General features: G+C 44.8%; 1 non-coding gene across 1 annotated transcript; it reads left to right on the top strand.

The window, feature by feature from the left end:
• The first annotated feature begins 11,312 nt into the window (after positions 1–11,312).
• On the top strand, positions 11,313–11,384 carry TRNAD-AUC. Its single transcript has one exon. It is a non-coding gene; the product is annotated as a tRNA-Asp (tRNA).
• The last annotated feature ends 528 nt before the right edge of the window (positions 11,385–11,912 follow it).

Here is an 11,912-nt window from a genome sequence, read left to right as displayed (position 1 = left end):
AAACTGTAACTTGACTGAAAGGCTCTACAAACATGAGTCTGGAATGTGAGAGGCTCTTGCTCTTTTTAAATTCACTTGTTCTCAGCCTGTAGCTTTTTAGAGGAGAGAATGAGCAGTGCCGGGTTGGATTCCAGCATAATAGAGTCATAATGTGTAAGTGTCTAGGGGACGCTATGCAAATGAACACTTGTTTCCTGCTTGAGCCCAAAGATAGCGCAGTGCACTGGGGTATCGGGAGTCTTACCTTTCCCGTCGTGGGACTGATGCTGGCCGACGTGCACGGCCACAGTAGGAATGTCACAGAATCTTGCAGCCCGTGAGTATAGAGGGTGGAACATGCTAATTCTTTTCTCTTCGCCCCCACCCCCACCCTCACACATGCGGGAGGAGCAAGCTGCTGTGAGGTCATGTAAGGACACACTGCACTTCTCATTCCAACCGTAGCATCGTGTTTGCTCTAACAGAGCAGCAGGGCAGAGGGGAGAGACAGGGGAAGAGCGAGGACATCTCACAGCACCCTCTCCTGCCATGGCTTTGTCACAGCTTTCCCCATCACAGCCCGACCTCTGTGCCCACAAATCAGAATCATTTTTAGCCTTTGAGGCCAGGCTCAGCAAAGATCTCTTTAATAACAATACCAGCAGCTAACAACCTTAACTGAGCACATTTACCAAGTGCGAGGCTCCGTGTTGCGTTGGGAGATCAGTGCAGGTACCCGCGGGGGGCTGTGTTCAATGTTCTTTCCCACGTTTACCAGCTGCAGAAACTAAGGTTCAGAGCAGTTTAGTGAATTGCCTGAGATGGAGGGGCCAAGACTCAGATCCAAGCTGTGTTACTCCAGAGCCCAGGCTTTGAGCCTTTGTGCTATGCTTTCTTGGCCACAAAACTTTTGGCCTCTAAATGCTCCGTCCTTCCACTTCCAGCCAGGAGTGATTTAACCTTCTAACAAATTCTCACGGTGCTTTATCTGCGTTTCTTGCAGGGGCTTACCAGTGTTAACATCCTCTTACCGTTACTATATAAAGTGTTCACATTTCCTGTTAAACTGGGGGTGTGGAGGCAGAGTGCATGCTGTATCCCTTGGCAGTATTTCCCAGAGCTCAGCAGCCCCTCAGACAGAACTAAAAATTAAACAAGGTTCTTTCTGATCAGAGCTGCCCCTTCTGAGCACCTGCACCTTGATGGAATTTAGGAATCTAGAAAACCACCTGTAAGATTTCTTCAGCTCAGATTTCTGAAAGAAAAGTAAAGATTTATTTGAGAAAGGTTGAATCATGGTTTTCCTAACAAAAGCAGGTAAATCATATACCATAGTCCACCTTTTAGTCCCTTTCCCGTAATACTCCCATTCCTTGCTTCTGAGAGACCATTAGCATCCCAGTCTGACCAGAACCTCTTCTTGCTTGTGGTTCAGATTTGTGATCCTTTTCTGTGCATCACATTTGTTTTGTGTCAGAGTTGACGCCACTTGGGGTCCCCTGTGAGAGGCCGCAAAGACACATCCCTCTCATGTTGCTTCAGTTCAGACGTTAAAGGGTCTGGTTGTCATTAACTATACTTTGAGGTTCTTCTATTACATACTTTTATCCACATGGATTTCAGAACATTCTGGGAAATAACCTGTTCAGCTATTTGTTGCGCCAGGAATGCACACTCAGTCTCTCTTTCTGTTTCTCTCTCCATCTCCCTTTCTCTCTCTCTCTCTCTCTCTCTCTCTGCAAGGCCGTTTCTCTCTAGTCTTGCTTCTTGGGCTATGACAGATGAGAAACGGTTTTAAGTTCATATCCTCATCCGGTTTTTGACAGAAGACAGCTGTCTTGAGGACGAACCCGGCTCTATAGTACCTCCCATGATCCACCCTTAAACATCTTTCTGGATGCATTACTCAAGATTCTTATGTTTTCCCCTTTAGCCATTTCATAATCACTGGTTTCTAAGCTATACTAGCAGAGTATTTTGTTCTTAATTATGCACAGATACTTCTCAGTGAAGGAACCAGTGGGGGGAAAAGGGAAGAAAGAAACTAGTGTGTCCAGTTTCACTAGTACAAGCAATGCCATCCCTTTTCCTCAAAGTACAGCCCTAAACAGGATGTCCAGTTGGAGCACCCCAGCCCCACCCATCCTCGCCGATTTCTGTAAATCACAAGGTGCTTGCACCTGCCCTGAACTCAGTCTTGCTGTCTGTGCTGCCTGCTGGGAGCACAGTCCACAGCTGGCTCTGATGTTGCTGCCACCGCCCCCGACTCCCTCCATCAGCATAGCAAGGATTCTGGCAAATCGGTAATGTGGTCCCCGAACCTATGGGTCCCCTCTGGGTTATACTTGTTTGAAGAGGCTGGAGACAAAGACATCCCCAAAGCCAGGCTGCTCGAAATCCCTGAGAGAAAATTCTTGCTCTTGCCATCGTGACAGGAGGGAGCTGAGCTCCCCGGCGCTTCCGTGGAAGTGGGTTCGGCAGAGCTGCTCCCCGCACTGGTCCTGCTGCTCCTTCATGGCCACGGCTGAAGCCCAGGTATGGTCTTGCCGTTTGCTGAGGTTCAAGAAGACACAGAAAAGTGGCCCCACAGAGCCAATGCTGACTCCCAGTGGCAGCTCCCTGGCCTTGCCCCCTGTCCAGGCCCTGCTGGGCCACCCAAGCTGCAGCGGCTTCTCCAGGGCCCAGAGTGCATGCACCTTCCCTCAGAGGCTCGCTGTCAGGAGCGCCCTGGGGGCGTGGCTGTCTTCTTCACTCCCTGAGCCCAAGAGCATCGCTCCGATGGAACCCCTACTACCGTTGGCCCTGCAACATGTTCTCCAATAAGTCACTTCATGGACCATACCACTGTCCCTTCAGCGTCCAGCCCTGGAGGCAGTTCCGCTGGCTCTGTCTCCTCCCTCCTTCCGGAGGCTCCCTCTCTCAGGTACCTCTGTCCTTTCCTCCGTCCGGTCTTGGACGAGGGACTGTCATCAGACAAATCTCAGTAACTGTGAATCTGAACTAGAAGGGACTGGGGTCAGATCAGTGCACCAGAAAGACCTTCTGCTTCCATGTAAACTAGTGGACACACCCAGACACGCGGAGACGACCCCACAGGGCTCCCCCCGGGGACGCAAGCTCCAGCTGTGAGCAGGAGGAGCCCTCCCTCACCCTCAGGGGCTGAGCCCAGGCTTTGGGTCCACCTAGATGTCCAGTCTCATACACAGTTGTCTTACTGCCTGTAAACAGAGGGGGGTCTCTCACTGAGTGCCGCAAGTTTCTTCCAAGTAGGTTAACTTTTATTTCTTGTCCTCTCTTTTAATTTAGAAATTTCTTTATTGTTGATATAAATTTCATAAGTAAATACTTACAAAACATAACTTTAACCTTTTCCACATAGAGGAAGGACTTTTAATGTGTAAAACTTCTTCCTCCAAAGAATGAACCGTGCCATAGTCTCACACTTAGCATCTGGGGTTAATCAGATAAATGGATATTTCAGTGGCACTGAACACTGTTTTCTCCTTGGTGGATTGTGACCCACTGGTGGGACATCATCGGCTGTTTCAGTGACATAGAGACACAGTAATAGTAGAGTAGGACAGACTAGGAAAAATGAGTGCCTTATACAGAGTAAGGCTAAGTACTTTCTTTCATGAAACTGTTATCTCAGCTGTATGTTTATGTGTGTGCGTGTGTGTACACAAATCACCCATTTACCTGTGTCCTGAGTGTCCTCTGTGTGAAAAGTGTGCGTCATCCCAGGCTGTGGCCAAGCTGAGGTTGAAAAGTTGCAGCTCGGGAGGCCCCTTCCCTGCAGAGCCACCGCCATCACTGCCACCTCAGCCACTTTGGATTCTGCCCCTCTTTCTGCAACCTCCAAGTGCTGTTTTCTTTCCTCAAAGCCAAGTCAGACATGCCTGACTGGTTGTGCCATGTTTGAAGGCTTACTTCTTAATTCTTGCAAGATGACTGAAGGGAGAAGCAGGGATGGTGACAAGCGGACAGTAGATAAATGGCATCTCATCACTGCCACTGGAATAACTCCTGTTGCTATTTTTAAATGCCGCTCAGTTTAATGCAGTGTCTGCTGTTCAGAAGTCACACCTGCACCAGTGCATAGCTTGTGCTTTGGTCCATGACCTTGCCTGGGTAAGATTTAAAGGGCTGAGTCCTTTGCAGGTGTCCATCTGCCTATGTATTAATTGAGGCAAGTCAGTGTGGAGAGCCCTTTAAAGTGCTCAGGAATGTTGCAGAGTGGCTGAATTCCTCAGGGGCGGGCTCAGTGGACTACCAGCAGTTACATGGTGTCAATGAACACACCATCTCATGTTTGTGAAAGGAGCAAACAGTGAAGCTCCTACTAAGTGCCAGGTACTGAGGCTTGGGACCCCGCTCTCAGCTCCTTCCAGCAGCTCAGAGGATAGGCTACCGAGGCCGCCTCCTAGATGCCAACCCTCATTTCCGTGCCGGGCGCATTTGGAAAACATCACCATCAGATATGGCAATTCATTTCCTTAAGACAGAGCTCGGAGTTGAAAGGAGGTTAAATGAAAAGGAACACAGCAGTGCCAGGTTTCCAGCCCTTTCTTTTGTGCATAAATATTAATAGACACTTGGCGTAAGAGTTCTGCCGCTTTGTAATCACCCGTGACAGAGGCAGGCCTTCGGGTTGGATGTGCATCGTTAGTTCTCCATTCATCTGTCTTTGGTTACTCAGCGTATTTCCATGTGCTCTGAACCCAGAGTGCTACTTTTTCTAGTGTCTTTTTTATTGTCTTTTTATCGTGTGGTTAACAGTATCATATAACGGGTATACTTTAAGATGAAGCCATCTGCTTCTTCAGTCTCTGGAGCATGCTTCTCTGTGGTTAATAGCACAGAACCATGCATGTAAAATTGCATGGTATGCTGTCAGGCCCGTCACTTGCTCATTTGAGACTTCCTCGTCTATCACATAGGAACAGCCTGTAAAGTAGCTGTTCTAATCTTAGACACATATCAATTATTCAGCAGCCTGGCGCCTCTTGTACATTATCTCATAGAATTCACCTTGGTGACATTGCACCTCATTCTTAAATCTTAATCTGAAACTGATACATTAATACTAGGTGTCTGCTGCTTTAGATGATTTTCTATATGTCAGCTGATTCTGAAAATAATTTAAAGTGTTTTTCTCCTTCCCTTAGTTTATATGAAGGTTATTTCATATAAAAATTTACACGAGGTTTAAGAAACTAAGAACTGACTATCATTTTCTATTTTTTAGTATCAGCTATAAGATGATATTTCTAATATATCAGTCTTTTAGCTTTTGAGAGAAAGTATGCAGGCAAGAATTTCTGCAGAAATCTATTTTATATACTGTTGTTTGTAGTGTTCAGTGCAAGAGTATAAAATATGTTTTCACTTTTCAAATAAGTGTAATTCAAAATTACACATACTACAGTTATTAATTTTCACTACATGTGGAGAAAATTGTGTACAATTTTGAGTTTCTGATTTTTCATAAGTAAAACATAATCTACAAGTCCATGGACATAAAGAAATTCATCCTTTTTATTATGTTTTTAGTTTCTTTTTTACCTCGGGTACAAGCAAAGGAACCAAACCATGTTGAGGAAGGGACCACATCATTGTCATTAATTAGCTTGCTTGACAGGATGGATAATTATCCTCTTGAGCGCCTCTCGTAAAAGAACTAATGGTTCCTGGAGAGAATCTAGCTGGCTCAGGAAAGAAGCAGGGACTACAGTTATAATGTTAATAGTCTTAATGAGCATGTGTACATTATCTCTGAGGTGGCAGAGTGCCGCTTGGTTCATGCTTGGCTGTCAGTGTATGCAGAATGACTTGCACTGTGTAGTTGTGAAAGTTAGATGGCGGATGATTTCTCACGGGAAAAATAACATTCTTAAAAAGATGTCAGAACAGCACGATTGGACACGGTCCATATTTATCATTGTGTCTAAAGATGGGCCTGGGATGGCTGCCCGTCAGTAATATTGCTGCACAAAACAGGCGCACAGGAAGTGGTTCAGCCCAGGTCAGGGGACAGCAGACGAGTGACAGGAAGGAGCTTTCATAGTGTGAAGAGTCAGGTCCTGGAATGAGTGACATTTTAGGAAATAAGTTAAGGTTTAAGTAAATCAAGGATCCAATGAAGGACGTTAATAATACTGTAGTTAAACAGCAACTGTATTCTAAAGCATCTTCAGTGTCCTGTTATGATACTACAGAACATTTCACTCCACCCTTGGAGAGTTTAGGTTGTCTTAAGTGAAATATTCTGAAATATTTCTACTTTTTTTTTTATTAAGTCTTTATTTTTTAGAGCAGTTTTAAGTTCACAGCAAAAATTGAGGAGAAGGTACAGATTTTCCCATATATCCCTGCCCCACCCTTAAGCATGAACAGCCTGACCCATTGTTAACATCTCCATGTCTATTTATTCTTATGAGTGGCTGGATATTATTTTTGACAATATTTGTCTATAAAAATATTCTAATTTTTGTTGAGTTTTTTATGTTAAGAAATATCCACTAAAAAAAAAAAGAAATATCCGTTTGTTTAATAAACTTATTTTAGCATCTGTTGTAAGCTAAGCACAGTGTTAGGGCTAGGGGTATTGATCTCAGCATTTAACATCATCTTTTTACATAAAAGAATCAATATTTGGTGAATAATTGCATAGAAGATGAATAAAATGCATCCTTGAGAAATCTGACAAGCTCATAATCTATTAGAGTCAGAAGAGGGAGGAAAAAGACATATGAAGTTAAAAAATCACAGTGGAGTTAATGGTTATAACAGACATCAAAAAGTACTAAAAAGAGAAAAGTGTCATACACCCAAAATTAACACAACATTGTAAATCAACTACACTTCAGTGAAAAAAAAGTCAGCGGCAAATGAACTCATCTCCAGAAGATGTTAGAGTCAAGGGACGCCACATTTTATTGGTATTTATATCTACAAAATTTCAGGGCAAAGGGCACTCCAAGTTACAGCAAATTATATTTGTAGGAAAAAATTAAAGTGAAGTGTGTTCAATATGATTTTCCCAGAAATAACAGTAGAATAAGAATTTGCATTTCTAAGCAAGGTCTTAATACCCAATATTTTAAAAATAATGAACACGAGCACTGTGTGTAATCAACCATTTGGCACTATAAATTATGTAGCTTTCAACTGCACAAAGGAAGCTTCCTACCATGTGAAATTACATTTAATGTGACATGGTATTATGTATAGTTTCACCTTTATCATTCGTGCTGTATTTTACTACAACTATTCAAAAGGTCAAATAATTCATGTGTTGGCAGAAATGAGATTAAGTCATGATACGCACCTTTAAGGTAGGGGTGGGAGGTGGTTGGAAATACTTAGAATTTCCTGATGGCTTGTTTGTAAAACTCATATAGAGTGTATTTTATTTTTTGCCCTCCTCATTTTAATTGTCTTGAGGCAGGCATACAGAGGAGAACCTCGGTATCGGCCTTTCACAATTTGAAGACAAATCCTTCCTGTGGAGGCATCTCACATGCAGCCACTGTTCTACCTTGAACTCCAGCAAAATGCATAACCAACCAGCGTGACTTCATTGGTTCCAGTTGTATTACTTGTGCTTCATTTGCAACAACATTACTTCCTAGCATTGTGCTGTTTTTGCTGCAAATACAGTTGCCTCTCCGTATCCATGGGGACTGGTTGCAGGACTGGTATCCCCTCCCCGCATCCCTTGTAGATAACAAAATCCACAGATGGTCAAGTCCCTCATATAGAATAGCATAGTATTTGCTTTTAACCTAAGCACGCCCTCCTGTATACTTTAAATCATCTCTAGATTACTCATAATACCCAATACAATGTAAATGCTATGTAAATAGTTACCAGATTATCTCTGGGGGACTTTGTGGAATTTTTCTTCAAATATTTTTGATCAGTGGCTGGTGGAATCTGTGGGTGTGGAAAGCCTGGATACAGAGGGCTGAGTGTATCTAAGGTAGTGATATAAACAGGCCTGGGTTTGAGTTGGATCCCAGCTTGCTGACTATTTCTTTTTTTTTAGAATTTGTACCGTAATTTGTAATTTATTTTCCTTAAATAATAATTTGCTGCAATCCTGTCACAAATTTTTAAAAAATTTAACACAGAAAGGCAGAATTCTTAGGACAATCAAAATCATGGTGTACTTTGAATAAATGAGCATCAAATTGTGTAACTTTGCACAGTTTACCTCTCAAAGCTCCAATGTACCATCCATAAAATGAAAATAATGTTTTTGTGGGGAATAAAGGGAGGGATTGGTCCTCACACTGTGCATGGCATAGCGTCTTGCACGCACCTAGTAAGTGTTGGTGACAGGACTTGCTCAGAGTGAGGCCCGAAGCCGCCCGGCGCGCGGCCTGCCCAGCTCCCTAGGGCCGCCCAGCTGGTTGTTGTTGTTGCTGTTGTTAATCCACAGGGAAAGTGTTCTGAGTTCGAAACACTAGACCTATCTATAGACTCTGACTGTGACCTTGTCTCAAGTTGGAACTGTAAATGACAGGAAAAGTAGACAAACAAATGTTAGAGATGTTTAGGGTGCGGGAGATGTGAGCTGGCGCCATCAGGAATGTTCTCAAAGATTTGGTGCTTGAATCATGGGCAGGAGGAAGGGGTTTTCATGTTCAAGAGAATGTTTTGTGCTCACTCGAGTAAAGATTTCAAAGGGGTTCAGTGCCAAGCTTGCAAAAAAAAAAAAAAAAAAAGCCTTCTTACCATTTTGCCTGGAAGAAAAACCAGGAGCCAGCCAGCCTCTTAGCATTACAAGTTGCAGACAGGGTTGTTGGGAGGAGAGTGGGGGCCCGGGAGCCCCTCAGTTCTGAGTCTCTTTATTTAATGATGCTGTCAACTGAGGAGACCCCTCTGGTCCTCACTGTAGCCCCGCTCAGCGGCTGTAGAGGCTCGTTCTGCCACTGTGACAGTTGTGGGCGAGAACAGGGAACCCCAGTCCCCCAGGAGGAGGCAGGGTGGTTGGCCGGCTCACTGAACAGCCCTGGAAGAACTGCTTTCCCAGCCTCAAAACAGGACTCCACCCTCAGAATAAAGCTGACTTGATAGCAGCCTAACTAAGTAGCCCCATGGGGTTTCTGGGAGCTGAAAACCACAGCAGAACTTCCTCCTGACTGGGCATGACGCTCAGACAGGAAAAAGAGGTCATTTTAGACTACAAACTTTGACCTTGTGAATAGAAGGAGAATGATATAAATAAAGACCAATAATGTGATGAAGCAAGCGGAAAAAGGATAGGATTGAAACCACTGGATCCTAAGATCGGACCCAATTTTTTAAATACCCTACAGACTCATACTGGAGAGTTTGAATCTTAACCCAGCTATCATCTCTTTATTTTGTATGTGATGCGAATGATTCGGAGCAGCTTAATATCATCTGCTCTTTCGGCATCTGTTATTTATTACCTTTTGCTTTGCACAGATGGTGCAGAATGCCCTGCGCAGTCTGCTCTGAGTGTATGAGTTTCCTATGGCTGCTGTGACAAATAGCTACAGATTTAGTGGCTTAAAGCAACACAGATCTATTCTCTTATATTTCTGGAGACCAGAAGTAAAATGGGTCAGCAGGGCTGCATTCCTTTTGGAGACTGCAGGAGAAAATCCTTTCCTGGCCGTTTCTGGCTTCTCGAGGCTGCCTGCATTTCCAGGCTCATGGTCCTGCCCACTCGGACCTCTGCTTCCATAGTCCCCGTCTCCCCACTCTGACTCCGGTCCTCCTTCTCCCTCTTAGGAGGACCCTTGTGATTACACGTAGGGCCCACCCAGATCATCTCCCCATCTTAGGATCTTTAACTTAATCCCATCTGCAAAGTCCATTTTGCCTTGCAAGGGGCCATACTCACAGGTTCCTGGGGGAAGGGGGTGGGCATTTGAGGGTCTGTTTTTCAGCTACCGCACTGAGGCTGAGTGTGCTAGACAGACAACCTAGACTGAAATCAATCAGTGGAGAAAATGGTGAAATGTTGGCAGCCGAAGGTTATGCAAGGTCAGTTTGGTCCTGTACAGAATTCTATATAGTTTAATACATTTTATATGTGAAATATAAAAATGTATTCAAGTATTATGTTTAGAAAGAGGGAGTTTCTCCCTTCACCTTCTGTAGATGTTTTAATACGTGGTCCGGAGCATCTGCATCACTCATTCTTCAGCATTTGACCTGTTAGCCTGGATAACTGAGGGCCTGCCACCCACTGGGTGCTGCTGTAAACTGCAGGCAAACCCCGTTCAAGTCAGCTCATTTCCTGTCCGTTACAGGGTGTCTTTGCTTTAGGTTTAGCATATACATTGGGTGTCAGTCCCAGCCCAGAGCAGTAACATGAACTTGCAGCCTAGCACAGCACTTCCTCGGAAATACAGCCATATTTTTCTGGCTTCCTCTTGTGGCTAGTAAGAAGCAGCAGGAGGAAAGTTCTGGGTAGAGAGCTGCCCTGGAGTGGGGGCCGGGCGAGCAGGTGGCCCTCTTGCTGTGGAGGAGGTCATCCGGGGTTCGTGGGTGACAGTACCGTGTACTGACAGTGCCTGAGGGAGCTGCCTGCGGAGGGGAGGTTGCAGCGCAAGTCCCGAGGCAGATGGAAGAACTCACTGTAGAAGCTTCTTATCCTGGGGTGTGAAGCCACGGGCTTGTGGGGGGGGGGGGGCACCTGCTCAAGGCAGAAGCTGGAAGGTTGGGAATCACTTAATTGTAGGCAGTGCAGGTCCCTTAGAGGCTGCTGGGGGCCCACGCTCTCCTCCCGCTGGGAGTGCGTGTGCCTGGCCGGGGCCCCTGGACTGACCTCCGCATCCCTACCTCTGCGCAACCACGTGCGCGGTGGAGAGAGCTGAGCTGCCCACGGCCTCCTCTCTCAGTGGATGCTGGAAAACCACTCGCGTGTGGTGTCATGTGCTCCCTGATGCATAAAGGGGGTTTGCTGATGCCTAATGAAAATTCATATTTATTGAGTATTTACTCATGTGCCAGACGCTACTGTTAGCTCTTTACAGAGTTACACCATTTAATCCTCAGAACTATAGATTAAAGGTGCTCCTCTTCTTTTACAGAAAATGGGCCCAGCATGGTTAAGTAACTCACCCAAAGCCACACAGCTAGTGAGTGGCAAATTTGCCATTAAACCCTGGCAGCCCATGCTCTGTCTTCTGCTGCTCCCTACGGAGATGAGATGCTGAATGCTCTGGACTGAAGATCTTTAAGAAACTTGAGTGATAATGCAGACACTTATGAGGGCTTTACATATGTTAATTCATTTAATCCTCAGAACCCCCCCCAGGTAGGTCCTGTTAGTATTCATGGAGGAGGGGGAGGGTATAGCTCAGTAGTAGAGTGCGTGCTTATCATACACGAGGTCCTGGGTTCAATCCCCAGTACCTCCATTAAAAATAGATAGATAGGTAGATAGATAGATAGATAGATAGATAGACCTAATTATCTCCTCACCAAAAAAATTAGAAAATGCCATATCTATTATCGATAGAGAAATGAAAGCATGGGAGGGGTTACGTAGCTTGTCCAAACTCACACAGAGAGTAAGTAGCACAATTTGCAGACAGGCAGTCTACCTCTGTTGCTCTAAAAAGAAAATATGTTGTCATTGAGATACAAAGATAACACCCAGTTTATAGATGATGGAACTAAAATGATGGGATTTATATTAAGATTGCAGAAGGCACTGTCATTGGTACAATACGGAAATGAATCCAAGATAAAGTCTCTCTCCTTTCCCCAGGGAGTTTGTAGCCCGAGATAAGTGGCTTAGATGCAGCCAATTATAAACTCAATGACTTTGGGCACTCAGAAGACACTGTGATGAGAGGAAAGGGGGTTCTGGGTCCTGGCTTGCCTTCTAGAGAGATAGGACGATGCCACACATCTTACAGTCTCGCCTCTTCGTTACCTGAGTG

This window comes from Camelus ferus, chromosome 14 (assembly GCF_009834535.1).
Source record: "Camelus ferus isolate YT-003-E chromosome 14, BCGSAC_Cfer_1.0, whole genome shotgun sequence".
In the NCBI taxonomy this organism is placed as follows: Eukaryota; Metazoa; Chordata; class Mammalia; order Artiodactyla; family Camelidae; genus Camelus; species Camelus ferus.
This window is presented reverse-complemented; position numbering and strand designations above follow the sequence as displayed.